At 41.8% G+C, this 15801-nt stretch overlaps 1 protein-coding gene, 1 non-coding gene and 1 pseudogene across 10 annotated transcripts in view; 1 reads left to right on the top strand and 2 right to left on the bottom strand.

The window, feature by feature from the left end:
• Positions 1-15801, bottom strand: part of LOC123832638 (zinc finger protein 81) — a 52745-nt gene that overhangs the window by 16684 nt on the left and 20260 nt on the right. The gene's annotated exons all lie outside the window — the stretch shown is intronic.
• On the bottom strand, positions 10776-10938 carry LOC123832848 (annotated as a pseudogene).
• LOC123832868 lies at positions 11067-11206 on the top strand. Its single transcript, XR_006788127.1, has one exon. It is a non-coding gene; the product is annotated as a small nucleolar RNA SNORA48 (small nucleolar RNA).

The raw sequence follows: 15801 nt of genomic DNA, 5'->3' as shown, positions 1-15801 counted from the left end.
CATTCAATCAGAACAGAAAGAAGAAATAAGAATTCAAAAGAATGAGGATAGTATACGAAGACTCTGGGACACCTGCAAACATACCAACATCTGAATCATAGGGATGCCAGAAGGAGAAAAGAAAGAGCAAGAAACTGAAAACTTATTTGAAAAAATAATGAAAGAAAACTTCCTTAATTTTGGTGAAGGAAATAGATGTACAAGTCCTGGAAGCACAGAGAGTCCCAAACAAGTTGGACCCAAAGAGGACCACACCAAGACACATCATGATTAAAATTCCAAGGGTTAAAGATAAAGAGAGAATCTTAAGAGCAGCAAGAGGAAAGAAGAGAGTTACCTACAAAGCAGTACCCATAAAACTATCAGCTGATTTCTCAAAAGAAACTTCGTAGGCAAGAAGGGACTGGCAATGCTTCGGCTTGTGTGGCTCAGTGGACTGAGTGCTGGCCTGCAAACTAAAGGGTGGCTGGTTCAATTCCCAGGCAGGGCACATGCCTGGGTTGTGGGCCAGGTTCCCAGTAGGGGGAGCATGAGAGGCAACCACACATTGATGTTTCTCTCCCTCTTTTTCTCCCTCCCTCCCCCTCTGTCTAGAAATTAATAAATAAATTTTTTTTTTTAAAGAAGAGACTGGCAAGAAGTATTCAAAGTCATACAAGGCAAGGACCTCCACCCAAGATTACTCTATCCTGCAAAGCTATCATTTAGAATGGAAGGACAGATAAAGAGCTTTCTGGACAAGGTAAAGCTAAAGGAGCTCACCATCACCATACCATTATTCCATAAAATGTTAAAGGGACTTTTAAGAAAGAGAAGATCAAAACTATGAACAGTAAAATGGCAAACTCACAACTACCAACAACTGAACCTAAAAAAAAAGGCAAAAACAAAAACAAAGTAAACAACTAGAACAGGAACAGAATCACAGAAATGGAGACCACATGGAGGTTTATCAGCTGGGAGAAGGAGAATGGGGGGGAAAGGAGCAGGGATTAAAAAGCATAATTGGTAGGTACAAAATAGACAGGGAGAGGTTAAGAATAGTATAGGAAATGAAATGGAGAAGCCAAAGAACTTATGTGCACGACCCATGGACATGAGCTAAAGGGGGATTGCTGGAGGAAATGGGGGTGTACTAGGCAGAGGGGGCAAAGGGGCAAAATTGGGACAACTGTAATAATAAAATATACTTAAAATAAAATAAAATATTAAAAAAACTTAAAAAAATAAACCCCACTTCACATCGATCCCTCAACTGTTGCTCTCATTTACTTTTAAAAATATGGCCATTTTCTCTCTTTTTTTAAAAAAAGATTTTGTTTATTTATTTTTAGAGAGAGGGGAAGGGAGGGAGAAAGAGAGGGAGAGAAACATCAATTGGTTGCCCCTCACACCCCCCCAAGCAGGGACCTGGCCCACAACCGAGGCATGTGACCTGACTGGGAATCAAACTGGTGACCTTTTGGTTTGTGGGACGATGCCCAACACTCTCAGCCACACCAGTCAGGGTGGCCATTTTCTTTTGATGCCTTTTTATTGCTCATTTCTAATTTAATTCCATAATGGTCAGAAAATATATTCTGCATTGTTTTTCTTGTCTGAATTTTTTATTTTTTCCTTTTTTCTCAATCCCTCTGAATTTAAGTGGACATCTTAAAAAGAAAAAGTTGCTACTGTGCTGCAAAGCCTGAGTTAGCCAATGGGCAAAACTGGAGAGCAATGTGGCTGGCTGCAGAATTGAGGCATCCCTAAAGTTGAAATAGATGGCATTATTCACGAGAACCCTGCCGCCTGATACAGAGTTCTGAGCATACTGAAAACATGAGATGTTTATTTGGTTGAACCCTGAGCACCTGGCCATACTGTTCAAAACCAAAAACCAATGGAAACATTTCCTTGCTGGAATGGAGCCAGACTCTCACTCCATGCCTCATCCCTCCCTCCCCTTCTACCTTGAAATCAACTGCTTTGAAGAAATGATTAGGGGCGGGACAGAGGGTTCCCTGTTCCCAAGAGGGACCAAAAGCCACACATACACCCTCTGAGAATGCTGCAGAACTTCAGGGAATGGAGAACCTCAGACTTTTTAAGGCTATATTGGATACAGGTGCCTAATGAGTGTCCCTCCTACCTGATCTCAAGGAGGTGCGGGTACAGTCAAATTCAGCTGACAGGGTTTCAGCAGGGATTAATAAGGAAAAGCACTTAAGCCACATTTGGAGGGGAGGGGTTGGGCCAATTCAATGTACTGTCATTGCAGTTTCCATGGCTGAATATGTCACTGGTATGGTGTTTTAAATGCTTGTTGTATGAATGCTAATAAAATGCAAAAGGGGTTCTCCTATTTCATGACTGACTTATGTGGAGACATGGTAGCAGGGCATGCAAATCACTTTCCAATCCATCTCCGTGACCTCTCCCAGGTGGTCTAACAGAAACAACAGAGAATTCCCAGAGGACAAAGGGAAGTCACAGCCTTGATTAAGACTAAAAGGTGGCAGGTGTGATTATATAATGTGTCAATACAACAGCCTTGTATGGCCAGTGAAATAACCCAGCAAGGGCAGCAGAGTCACTGGAGATTACTGCCAATGGAATTCTGCTGTCACTCCCATGGCCCTGGCTGATAACAGATAATGTGACTGTAACACATTGCAAAGATTGATGATGTCACGTGGGATGCTGGGTTGGATGTTGCCTGGGTTTTCTTTCTTTTTTTCTTTTTTCTCCCAGTGGAGTTGGAAGACACTTCCATGGATCTCTTGTGCTCCTGTATATCTTGCTGGGTATGACAAGAAAGCAAGGGAATGCCCTTTCCCTGGCATTTCGCAGGTTTGCATTGGCAGCAACTTTGAGGCTGGCTTCCAGGCTGCTATTAAACAACAGGTTCCTCAGGTTGAGTGTTCATTTCCTGTGATGCAACTCACAGCACACACTGGCTGCTGTCAAGGATTATCTGAGCCACCCCTTGTGGGAACTGGGGCTTAGGGAACCTACAGTCAAAGGTTTTTGGTTTCTTAATGGATTTTTTTCCTGTGGCCAAAGGGGAAAAGACTTTTCTCCACCCCTTCCCTTTTCTTAGCGCATTTCCTTGATAAAACTGGTATTTGTATATCTTTCTTCTGCCCATTTGATATGTATGTTAATGTTTTGAAAAGCTAAATAAACCTTTTGTCAGAATTACAGCCTGGGAGTCATCTTTTTGAAATACAAACATCAAGGACAATAGAGTCTCTATCTACTTGTCACCCTGGGAACTTAGTCTAGGTGCCTGGCTCCAAGTTTTAAACTACCTGCTTGTCATAGAGACAGAAGTTTGATTTTGCCTTTGGATAAAGCCAATTAACTAGCACAGATGGCCACTCCAAATACCAGGTGATCCTACAGTGAACTATGAAAGAATGCCAAGAAAAACAACACTTAAGTCCTCTTTCATGAGAAGAAGTTATCATTTATCTTGAGAACGTGTATGTGATGGGTTATATCTGCTCAGTTACATAAAAGGGTGATATATCTTTTTTTTAGGTAGTCTCTTTATTTAGATAATGTTGAACACTGTATAAACATGATTGTGTAATTTGGATTCTAAATGAAGTTGAATGTTCATACTCAGAAAATATTTTCATGTGATAGTTATCTTCATGAGTTTTATCATTCTTGGGTCTTCTCTCTCTTCTCTTCATAGAAATAAATGATTACTCAAATGTCTGAGTTGTCCTTTAAAAGTTTTTTATCTTTGCAATCTCATTAGCAGATGGCCCAAGATGCAAATCATAGTTTGGTTTAATACTCAGTAATAAAATTATTTTCTTTCTTTTTTACATTAGTAGACACGATTTCCTGAGTTGTCAGGAAATTAAAAAAATTTTCCCCAACAATCTGCTGATGAGTATGGGATGGTCTGAAAGTTCTCAACTGAGCAGACCAGCAGAGGACCAGTGAATTATAAAATGCCTCCCTCCTAGCTCTGTGCTCATTCCAAATACTAACCAAATAAACCATACTCTCCAAATTCCAGATTTTATTCTTGAGTAAGCATGTGTTAGAAAAGACCTAAAATCCATCAGGATCACCATTAGCTGTGATGGTGGTAAAATGTGGGAAGCCAAGAATGTTGCCTGCAGGTCTGTCTCTTAAAGGGCTAATATACAGAATGGGGCAAAAATAAATATACAGTTTTGAGTAGGCAAAACACAGAGTTTATGCTTTTATTGTTATCTATTAATTATTGTATTATTTACCATAGGAACAACAGTAAATATATTTTTGCCTCACCCTGTACAGTCTCTCTCTATAACATTTGGAATGAAATATAGTCTTACAGTGGCCTGAGGAAGATGCTTTTGACTTGAGTGAATTAACTTATCTGTGGTAGGTTTTAGAAGGGTTTCATGCCCAGGAAATGAATTACTTGTGTTCATGGGATGAATATCACTCTAAGAAGAAAGTTTAAAATTATTTGGAAAGATTGAGGAAAATGGAAGGTGAAATGGGAGGATTAAAGTCACTTTCTCTTTTAATAAACCGTTCTCCTTTCTCTGCTGTCCCCACTCCCATTGCTCCCCTTCCATTCAATCTCTTTATCCCTTCCAGCTTCAAAATGACTCCTGGTAAGAGGGAAGCTTTGAGATGGGCAGTTTTGATAATTAGTAGATTTCCCTGCAAAGATGGACAAGGACACAATTTTTTGGCCAGTATTGAATTATCTGCCCTGTGTGAAATTTGTGTGCCTCCTACCCCAGCTCCTGGGTGGGATCAAAGTTTTGCCACCCCTGAATAGGCTTTCTGGGCCCTGGCTGGTGTGGCTCAGTGGATTGAGTGCCAGCCTGACAATCATAGGGTTTCTGGTTCCATTCCCAGTCAGGACATGTTGCAGGCCAGATTCCCAGTTGGAGGCATGCAAGAGACAACCACACACTGACATTTCTCTCCCTCTCTTTCTCCCTCCCTTCCCCTCTCTCTAAAAACAAATAAATAAAGCCCTGGCTGGTGTAGCTCAGTGGATTGAGCGCAGGTTGTGAACCAAAGGGTCACCAGTTCGATTCTCAGTCAGGGCACATGCCTGGGTTGCAGGCTAGGTCCCCAGTGGGGGCCATGTGAGAGGCAACCACACACTGATGTTTGTCTCTCTCTTTCTCCCTCCCTTCCTCTCTCTCTAAAAATAAATAAATAAAATCTTTAAAAACATAAATTTTCTTTCTGGGATACTGATTTTCACCTGGTTATGAAGAAACAAAAGACCCAGAAAGAACCTCTGACCTCCCCCACCTTACCTGTCTAAAAGAATTCAAATAGAAAAACCTGCTTAAAGGAAGGGATCGTCACAAGCATCATAATATGGCAGGCTGATAAATGTAGCAAAGCCATTTTGTTGGACTCCCTTCTGTGTCCCATTGCTGGGTGGCCCAGCAAGAATTTGTTTATCACATGTTTGCTCTTTCTTGACTACCTGTAAAGTGTCTGCTTTACCTTTAAAATACCAGACCCCTGGACTTCCAGTCAATATGGTGGTGTAGGTAAACAGGACTTGCCTCCTTGCACAACCACATCAAAATTACAACTAAATTGCAAAACAGCCATCATTCAGAACTGCCAGAAATTGAACTGAATGGAAGTCCAACTAGGGAATTAAAGAAGAAACCACATTGAGACTATTAAGGAGGGACAGGGATGCAGAATGGGTTGGTTCCACACTCACAAGTGGCAGATAAAAATTAGGAGGGGTATCTCGGGAGCAAGGGATCCCAGCCCCACACTAGGCCACCCAGCCCAGGGTTCCAGTCCCTAGACGAGAAGACCCCATAACTTCTGGCTGTAAAACCCAGCAGGGATAGAGGCTATGAAAGACAGAAACTTCTTAAGTCCCAGGCATTCCTCTTAAAGGGCCTGCACGCACACAAACTTACTCAGACTCACTCCCTCTGAACTTCAGCACTGGGGAAGCAGTTCAAAAGGTACCAGAGGCATATGGGGAGGAACTGAAGTGTCTGGCATCAAAGAGAGGCAGGGGACAACTTTCTCCCAGACAGAGAAGCTGGCAGAGACCATTGTTCTTTTTCTGAGCCCTTCCCCCCTCTATTGAATCAGCAGGTAGGCTCCGTATCTAAGACTCCATCAACCTGGCTCACACTGTTTACCCCACCCAAGCTGTTTCCAGTGGCTTTTCCATATGAATGGTTTCTCTTGGCTCGTGCTTCAGATTTTCCTAAATTCTCTCAAACAAGAAGCATCTGGCCTCAATGAGCCCCATACCTCTCACTAAGAGGCCCCAGGTCCAGCACTAGCAGCAGCCGACCTTGGTTCACAGCTTGGCCTCACCTGGGCACCTACAAGCCCAGCACAAGTAGCAGCCATCGGCAGACTGCTTTGTAGCTTATGCTGGGTGGCCCTGGACAGGACACAGGCAATGGCTGATCTTGGCCTGCAACTCCTGGGAGGATTCAGAGCCTGCCCACCCACTGAACAGCTATAGACTATGTTGGAGCACCACCTCCACAAGCACCACACTCAAAAGGTGGACTCAGAGGGCACCAGGGCCCTGCTGAAGTAAGTCCTGCTCTGTGCAGTGGGCCCTTGCACAGTACATCCTCCACAGTGGTTGGAGGTTGGTAGTCAGTTGTCACAGCCAGTCCTTGTAGCTGATTGGCCTTGAGGTAAATCCCTCCCATGGATCTGCCAACAGCAATCAAGGCTCAACTACATGAGGACGATGTACTCAGCCCATGTGAAGGGTGCATCTTGAGCACCCAGCGTGGGTGATAGAAGAGGCTGTGCCACTGGACCCTATAGGACACCTACGGCATTAGACCACAATACCAAGACACAGAGTCAAAGCAGCTCTACCAAATAAATAGAAACAAACACAGGGAGGCTGCCAAAATGAGGAGACAAAGAAACATGGCCCAAATGAAAGAACAGAACAAAACTCTAGAAAAAGAACTAAATGAAATAGAGGTGAGCAATCTATCAGATGCACAGTTCAAAACACTGGTTATGAGGATGCTCAAGGAACTTAGTGAGGACCTCAGCAGCATAAAAAAGATCCAGTCAGAAAAAAAGGATACACTCATTGAAATATAGAACAATTTATAGGGAAACATCAGTAGAGTGGGTGAAGCCAAGAATCAAATCAATGATTTGGAGCATAAGGCAGCAAAAAACAACTAATCAGAACAAGAAGAAAAAAGAATCCTCAGGGACAACTTGAAGAGGTCCAACATTCACATCATAGAGGTGCCAGAAGAAGAAGAGAAAGAACCAGAAATTAGAAATCTATTTGAAAAAATGATGAAAGAAAACTTCCCTAAATTGTTGAAAGAAATAGACACACAAGTCCAGGAAGCACAGACAGTCCCAAACAAGTTGGACCCAAAGAGGCCCATACTAAGACACATCATAATTAAAATGCTAAAGGTTAAAGATAAAGAGAGAATCTTAAAAGCAGCAAGAGAAAAACAGTTATCTACAGGGGAGTTCCCAGAAGACTGTCAGCTGATTTCTCAAAAGATAATTTGCAGGCTGGAAGGGACTGGCAAGAAATATTCAAAGTTGTGTTAAGGAGGAACCTGTGGCCAAGAGTGCTGTGCCCAGCAAAGCTATCATTTAGAACTGAAGGAAAGATAAAGAGCTTCCCAGACAAGAAAAGCTAAAGGAGTCCATCACCACCAAACCAGTATTATGTGAAATGTTAAAGGGTCTTCTTTAAACATAAGATTAAAAATATGAACAATAAAATGGCAGTAAATACGTATCTATCAACAATTGAATCTAAAAAAAACTAAGCAAACAAAAAAGAGCAGAGACAGAATCATGGATACAGAGAGTATTTTGATGGTTACCAGATGGGAGGGGGTGTGGGGGAATGGGTGAAGATGTGAAGAGATTAAGAAGTACAAATAGGTAGTTACAGCATAACCATGGGAGTGAAAAAATACCGTATAGGAAATGGAGTAGCCAAAGAACTTATACACATGCATGGCCCATGGACACGAACAGTGGTGTGGGTATTGCCTGGGGGAGTGGAGATTCTGGGTGGAGGGGTGCAAAGGGGGAAAACTGGGACAACTGTAATAGTATAAATAATAAAATATATTTTAAAAAAGATTTTATTTATTTTATATATTTTTAGAGAGGGGGAGGGAGAAAAAGAGGGAGAGAAACATCAATGTGTGGTTGCCTCTCATGCACTCCCTCCTGGGGGCCTGGCCCACAACTCAAGCATGTGCCCTGATTGGGAATCAAACTGGTGACACTTTGTTTTGAAAGACAGCAGTCAATCCACTGACTCATACCAGCCAGGCAATACAATACAGTTTAAATTAAAAAAGAAAAATTCTCCCAGTTGTGCTGGCAAGTGACAAATGCAAGCTGAATAACAAGAATTAATGTGATCTAATTTATGTAAAGAACAACCACAAAGCACCACTCTATATATGTACATATACACGTATATGGTTATAACTGCATGCAGTAGTCTCTGGAAAGATCACGCCAAAAAGATTTAAACAAATACCAGACCCTGCCTTCCTCTCCTTAGTCCAAAATGGCATATAAGCCTCAACTGCCCAATGTCTCCTTGGGTTTTTTATTCTTATGGCACCCCCACATGCACATCCATAATAAATGTTAAACATTTTCTGCTCTTAATCTGTCTCATATTAATTTGATTATTTTTAAAAGATTTTATTTATTTTTAGAGAGGGGAAGGGAGGGAGAAAGAGAAGGACAGAAACATCGATGTGTGGTTGCCTCTTATGTGCCCCCTACTGGGGACCTGGCCTGCAACCCAGGCATGTGCCCTGACTGGGAATTGAACCTGCGACCCTTTGGTTCACAGGCTGCTGCTCAAGCCACTGAGCCACACCTGCCAGGGCTAATTTGATTATTAACCCAACTAGAAGAACTTAGAAGGTAGGAAGAAAGATTAATTTTTTATCCCTACACTCTGACTCAATTTCTTAGCTTAGATTCTACCTTCAAGAGTCCCCTTCTCATCCACATCCACATATCACATAACTAAGAAAGCAGACATTATAAAGCAACACTATCAGATAATAATTGAGAACTTGGGTAAGAGTCTGTGATACTATATGAAGATGACAGAATGGAAAGTAGTTGTAGTCATCACCTGGAAATGAAAAACAAAAAAGGGAGCTAGACGGAAAAGTACCAACATGGAAAAGGAAACTAAAATGCCATCTATTTTAATTTAAAGATTTTATTTATTTATTTTTAGAGAGGGGAGGGAGGTAGAAAGGGAAACATCAATGTATGGTTGCCTCTTGAGTGCCCCCAACTGGGGACCTGGCCTGCAACCCAGGCATGTGCCCAGACTGGGAGTTGAATGAGTGACCCTTTGGTTTGAAGACCAGCACTCAGTCCACTGAGCCACACCAGCCAGGGCTAATTCTACATGTTTCTTTACTCAATGAAGAAACAGCCAGCCCTTCCTAACCACATGGCTCATAAAGCTGATGCCATTAAGAAGCTACCCAGACCTCCCTGGGGTTGGGGGGCAGGGAATTGAAATAGTGAAAATCTATATGCCCTTCAACTCCACTAATATTACTCACTTAAGGGTTTCTTTTCCTGTGCCCAGGGAAGACTCACAGAAGTTTGCACGAGTACTTGGCAATATGGTTTCATGGGATGTGCACTGGTTGCTGCACAGAATTCTGCAACAAGTAGGCTTTGCATGTCTGATAGAGCAGACACATCAGGACCAGAAGATGATCCACTGCATCAGGCATTTCATAGTCAGAAGACTATCTGCTGCCCCTGACAGCCATGGAAGAACTAAGGGCTTTAGGGACCCACTAAGGGGGGCTGTAGATGGCCATACTTGAATCTTTTCTGCCAAAAGTGAGTGGGAGAAATTGAAGTAATGTACCCAAAATACCAGTGAGTTCCCTGTTAATTTCCATCAGCACTTTGTTGAGATCTCAAAATTTACCAGTATGGATGGAGGGGCAGATCAAAATCAGTCTCTGGTGTCTGTATTGTGTCAGCCTAGGGATAGACTATTACTCAAATCTTAGCAGCAGCTGCTCAGGTTTGGGGCAATCTAGAGAAAGATGAAGAAGAAAAGAAGCAATTAAAAACAACTGTGTTGGCTGCTCAGTTGCAACTATTTTTCTAAGGGAATAACACCTACTCTGGATAACATATAAAGGGAGCCAAGGTAGATGGGAAGGCTGTAGGTCATTATTCAAGAAGCCAATACATTATTCAAGAAGAGGGCTGGTTATAAGACCAGGAGACACAGATACTGTAGGAGCAAGGGATTCAGGAAGGCCCAGAACAAAACCCTCTGCTAGGGAATAATAGGCAAATGGCTCAAAATCAACAGATGGAGGGAATCTCGGAGGTGCAAACTGGTGAACTACGTTTCAATAACTTTCCTTCAGGCTAACCTATACTTGCCTTTTCTAGTAAATACTGGTGCTACTTATTCTGCAATTTCCTCAGAATTTTGTCCTTTTCCATCTAGTGGTAGGTCAATGCAGGTTGACATTTCATGTCAGCTTTCTACTTGTTCCTTTTCTTCCATGGTTCCTATAAAGATAGGTCTTCTAATGAAGAACATGCTTTCTTACTTTCTCCTGTAAACATATTGACTAGAAATCTGCTTCCAAATTTGCTGCGCAAAATAAAGGCTACCGTATTCTGTACTCAGGGTGGAGTGCTTGTGGCACTCCCTAGAGAAACGGCACCTGATTTGGTTACTATGTGCCTTCAGAAAGAAAAGGACTATGAGAGAGAGTGGCAGTCTCCCATTGTGCTAGACAAGTATCCCAAAGTGAAACAAATCAATGCATCACTCTGGGCCCTACAGAATAACGATACTGGTTTAATTCAAGATATTGAAAAGTTTTCAATTAGCAATAATCGTGCCTCAGATAAACTTCATTGGCTACAATACTGCCACTGCGCAAAGCTAATTCAAGGTATTGAATTGATAAAAAATAGCTTTCCAAAAGCATAAGCTATGGCCACGTGTAAAACAATATCCTTTGTTGAGAACTTTTTGTTGAGAGGTAACAAAATCAGTTATAAAAGAATTACACTGTCCCTAACCTGGACAGAGTTGTACCAGGTTTGGTGGTGCTTGTCCCTTATAAGCCAGAGATAAAGTAACTAACTCCTGGTTTATCCCACTTGGCTTTTGGTCTGTGCCCAGTAGCTGGTTCATGCCCTGGAAACATACTCGTATTTGTTCTTTACATCTGTATTTCTAGCCTACTTTATGCACTATTAAATGAATTAATAACCAGATCTGGCTTTCATATCTGTTCCCACTGGGGTACTATCTTTGTGGGGGAGTATAAGTCTGTGAAGCACTTTAGGCCTGGCATGTAGCTGTACTGGGTATTTATTGTTCTCATTTTGCAAAGCCTTGAATGTTCCATGATCTCAAAGTGTATGCCCTCTACCATATAAAGATTTTCTCTTGATTTGTATAGGTTATGATGTAATCACTCAAGCCCAATCTGGGACAGGAAAAATGGCCACTTTTGCCATATCAATTCTACAACAGGTTGAACTGGATCTAAAGGCCACTCAGGCACTGGTCCGGGCACCCACAAAAGAATTGGCACAGCAGGTGAGAGTGTAGCTTATTTCTCCTCCCCTGAAAGACTGTTTTAGAAATAATAAGCAAAATACAAATATCACAGTATGCTCCCCAACCACCATGATCTTGGGAGAACTGAGGTATCTACCCAAACACAATAAACATTACTTCCTCCATCCATTTCCTAAGTCAAATGGGAAGGTTGCTGGGTGGAGCCAGGCTGGCTGAGCAAGTTTTGTGGCTGTTTTATGGACAAACTCCCTGGTAATCAATGGGCAAGGAGACACTTGATTTGTAGTGTTGCTCTTATATCAGCCAGGCGCAAAGCAGTAGTACAGTCCTTAGTTCACCCTAGCTTTTTTAAAAAATATATATCTTATTGATTATGCTATTACAATTGTGCCATTTTTTCTCCCTTTTATTCCCCTCCACCCTGTAACCCCCCTCCCACCAGCATTCCCCCACCTTAGTTCATGTCCATGGGTCATACATATCAGTTCTTTGGCTTCTCCATTTCTAATACTATTCTTAACCTCCCCCTGTCTATTTTGTATCTACCATTTATACTTCTTATTCCCTGTACCTTTCCCCCCAATTCTCCCCACTCCCCCTGTCTGCTGAAAACCCTCCACATGGTCTCCATTTCTGATTCTGTTCCTGTTCCAGTTGTTTGCTTAGTTTGTTTTTTGGGTTTTTTTTTAAGGTTCAGTTGTTGATAATTATGAGTTTGTTGTCATTTTAATGTTCATATTTCTGATCTTCTTTTTCTAAGATAAGTCCCTTTAACATTTCATATAATAATGGCTTGGTGATGATGAACTCCTTTAACCTACCCTTACCTGAGAAGCACTTTATCTGCCCTTCCATTCTAAATGAAAGCTTTGCTGGATAGAGTCATCTTGGACGTAGGTCCTTGCCTTTCATGACTTGGAATACTTCTTTCCAGTTACTTCTTGCCTGCAATGTTTCTTTTGACAAATCAGCTGACAGTCTTATGGGAACTCCTTTGTAGGTAACTGTCTCCTTTTCTCTTGCTACTTTTAAGATTTTTCTCCTTATCTCTCATCTTGGATAATGTAATTATGATGTGCCTTGGTGTGTGCTTCCTTGGGTCCAACTTCTTTGGGACTCTCTGAGCTTCCTGGACTTCCTGGAAGTCTATTTCCTTTGCCATATTGGGGAAGTTCTCCTTCATTAGTTTTCAAATAGCTTTTCAATTTCTTGTTCTTCCTCTTCTTCTGGCACTCCTATGATTTGGATGTTGGAATGTTCAAAGTTGCCCTGGAGGTTCCTAAGCCTCTCCTCATTTTTTTTGAATTCTTGTATCTTCATTCTGTTCTGGTTGAATGTTTATTTCTTCCTTCTCTCCAAATCCTTGATTTGAGCCCCCAGTTTTCTTCCCTTCACTGTTCCCAATATATTTGTCTTTATTTCACTTTGCAAAACCTTCACTTTTCCCTCTATTTTGTGGCCATACTCAACCATTTCTGTGAGCATCCTGATTACCAGTGTTTTGAACTCTGCATCAGACAGGTTGGGTATCTCTTCATCACTTAGTCCTATTTTTTGGAGTTTTTATCTGTTCTTTCATTTGGGCCCTAGTTCTTCATCTTGGCACACCTGTATGTTATAAGGGTCAGAGCCTTAAGTATTCGCCAGGGTGGGGCAACCCACTTGGTTGCATTGTGGTGCTGTATGTGGGGGAGGGGTCAGAGAAGGAACAATGCTGCCTGCTTGGCTCTTGCCCAGCTTTGAGTCACTTCCTCTGCTACCCAGTAGCAAAGTGGGCCCTTGTGGTGCTTATTCCTGGGTGTGTGGGCTTGTGTATGTTCTAGGATCCTGTGGGTCTCTCCAACGAACTCTCCTGTGAGGCTGGGAATTTCTCCCACCACTGCATTTCCCACAAGTTTTTACAGCCAGAGGTTTTGAGGCTTTCTTTTCCCATGCTGGAACCCTGGGTTGTGCAACCCTCTCTCACTCCCCAGTTGCTCCTCCCAATTTATCCCCACACAGATGTGGGACCAACTGGTCTGCCAGCTATCATGCTACCATGAGTTTTCTCTGCCCTGGCTGCCCATCTCCACCCCTCCTACCACTCTGAATGAGTGTTTCTTCTTTAACACCTTGGTTGTCTGGCTTCCACAGAGTTCAATATTCTGGCAGTTCTGGTTATTTTTTGTTTTAAAATTTGTTGTCCTTCTTTTGGTTGTGTGAGAAGGCAAAGTGTATCTACCTATGCCTCCATATTGGCTGGAAGTTCAGTTCACCCTAGCTTGATGCCTGTGTTGATAGCCAGAGCTGTTTCATGCCTAGAGCACATTAAAAAAAATAGAAAAAACAAAGATAATTTAAAAAGGAATTCATCTTGTAATACTCCCATACTTCTAGTAAAGAAGGAAGTAGATTTGATGATGACAATCACTGTATCAATTTGTATAGGATCTTAGATAAGTAAATAAATGTGTTGTTCCATTAACTCCTGTTGTTCTTAGCCCTACAATTATTCTCATTTTGGTACCATAGTCTGCCAAGTTTTTCTCTGTAGCGTGTCTATGTTTTGCTTCTCTTTTCCTGGTCCTCTAGCTAATGAGTCTAAATTCTTTTTTTAAAAGATTTTGTTTATTTATTTTTAGAGAAAAGGAGGAAGAAACAGAAGAGAAACATCAATGTGTGGTTGCCTCTTGTGCACCCCCTACTGGAGACCTGACCTGGCCTGCAACCCAGGCATGTGTCCTCACCAGAAATCAAATCAGGTACCCTTTGGTTCACAGGCCAGTGGTCAAAGGCAAAATTCTTGTTTGATTTTATTTACTAAGGACTCCAGTATTCATGGCAAAGGATTCCCTAAGGGCTTCAGGACTCTCCTATTATTTCTTCTACTTATTCACAGGAAAACTTATGGAAGTTTGTGCCACTGGAAGGATCTATAATTATTCCACATGTAGGGGATTTTCTGGTAGCTTCTGAAACTAAAGAGCAATGCAAAATTGGTACTTTGGCTTTCTTACAATTCTTTGCATCACCAGGGCATGAGTACTCTCTGGACAGTTTCTAATATTGCCTAAGTGAAGTAAAATATTTAGGTGTCAAGTGAAGGCTGCAATTTAGCAGATGAGAGAGCCAACTATGATAGAAACAACTTAGACAATCTGGGTGCTGGAGGATACTGAAGGCAGTGGGGCCCAGCTTCTGCAGAGAGGGCAAAGCCTCTGGTGGAACACTTGCTTGATGATTCTCCAAAGCCTTTTTGTGGTCTCTAGAATCTTAGAGGCTTGTGAAACAACTGAAACTGGCTCTTCCCTAGCTTTGGGGATTTCAAATTTGGAAAAACCTTGTTTTGACATGAAAATAAATGCACTGGAATTTTAAATCAAAAGGTGGGGTTAGACTATAGACCAATGGCACTTTTCTCAATTCTTCTGGATGCTCTGACACTGGGAGTGCCTGGGTACTTCTGAGTGGTGGCAGGAGCCACCACACTTAGTGAAAAGGCTCAAGCCCTTACCTTCAGTCACTTATTTGCATGTCTTACATGCTGTGGCAGCTATCTTACTACTATATAAGACAGCATTTGTCAGTATGCCACCTGACTAACCATGAAAAAACATTATCCAATCCCAGTTTTGTGCTCGAAAGATGCAAGCTCCTAAACCCTGCTACTTTTACCAGATCCTGACCAAATAGATGATCATAAGTGTACAATGGTAATAGAAGACACTAAGTAGCAACCTGAGTTTTCTGATATTCCTGTTTAAAAAGTGTATTTGATAATGTTTATTGATGAGTTGGTGTACCTAGGATGAAAAGGGCCATCATGGGGCTGCACATGCTGTGGTGACTGCTCAGAAAATCATGGAATCCTATATTGTGCCTGTTATTAGATCAGCACTAGCAGCCAAGTTAATAGCAGCTGTAGGGCTGCAATTCTTGGTTTGGGACTTAAAGTGAATCTGTATTCTGGTAATAAATATATGTTTGGTGTATGTCATGTAATGGGGTCAATTTGAAAAAAAAAATGGATTGTCCCCTCATGCATGGTTGGTGGGAATGCAGATTGGTGCAGCCACTGTGGAAAGAAGTATGGAGTTACCTCAAAAAATTAAAAATGGGACTGCCCTATCACCCACTGATTCCACTTCTGGGAGTATATACAGAGAAACCTGAAACATTAATTCAAAAGAATATATGTGGACTTCTGGCTAAGATGGAGGCGTAGGTAGACACACTGT

This window comes from Phyllostomus hastatus, unplaced genomic scaffold, assembly GCF_019186645.2.
Source record: "Phyllostomus hastatus isolate PE091 unplaced genomic scaffold, TTU_PhHast_1.1 phas_scaffold_200, whole genome shotgun sequence".
Taxonomy (NCBI): domain Eukaryota; kingdom Metazoa; phylum Chordata; class Mammalia; order Chiroptera; family Phyllostomidae; genus Phyllostomus; species Phyllostomus hastatus.
The sequence above is the reverse complement of the archived record's forward strand: the minus strand, read 5'-3'. Positions and strand labels throughout refer to the sequence as shown.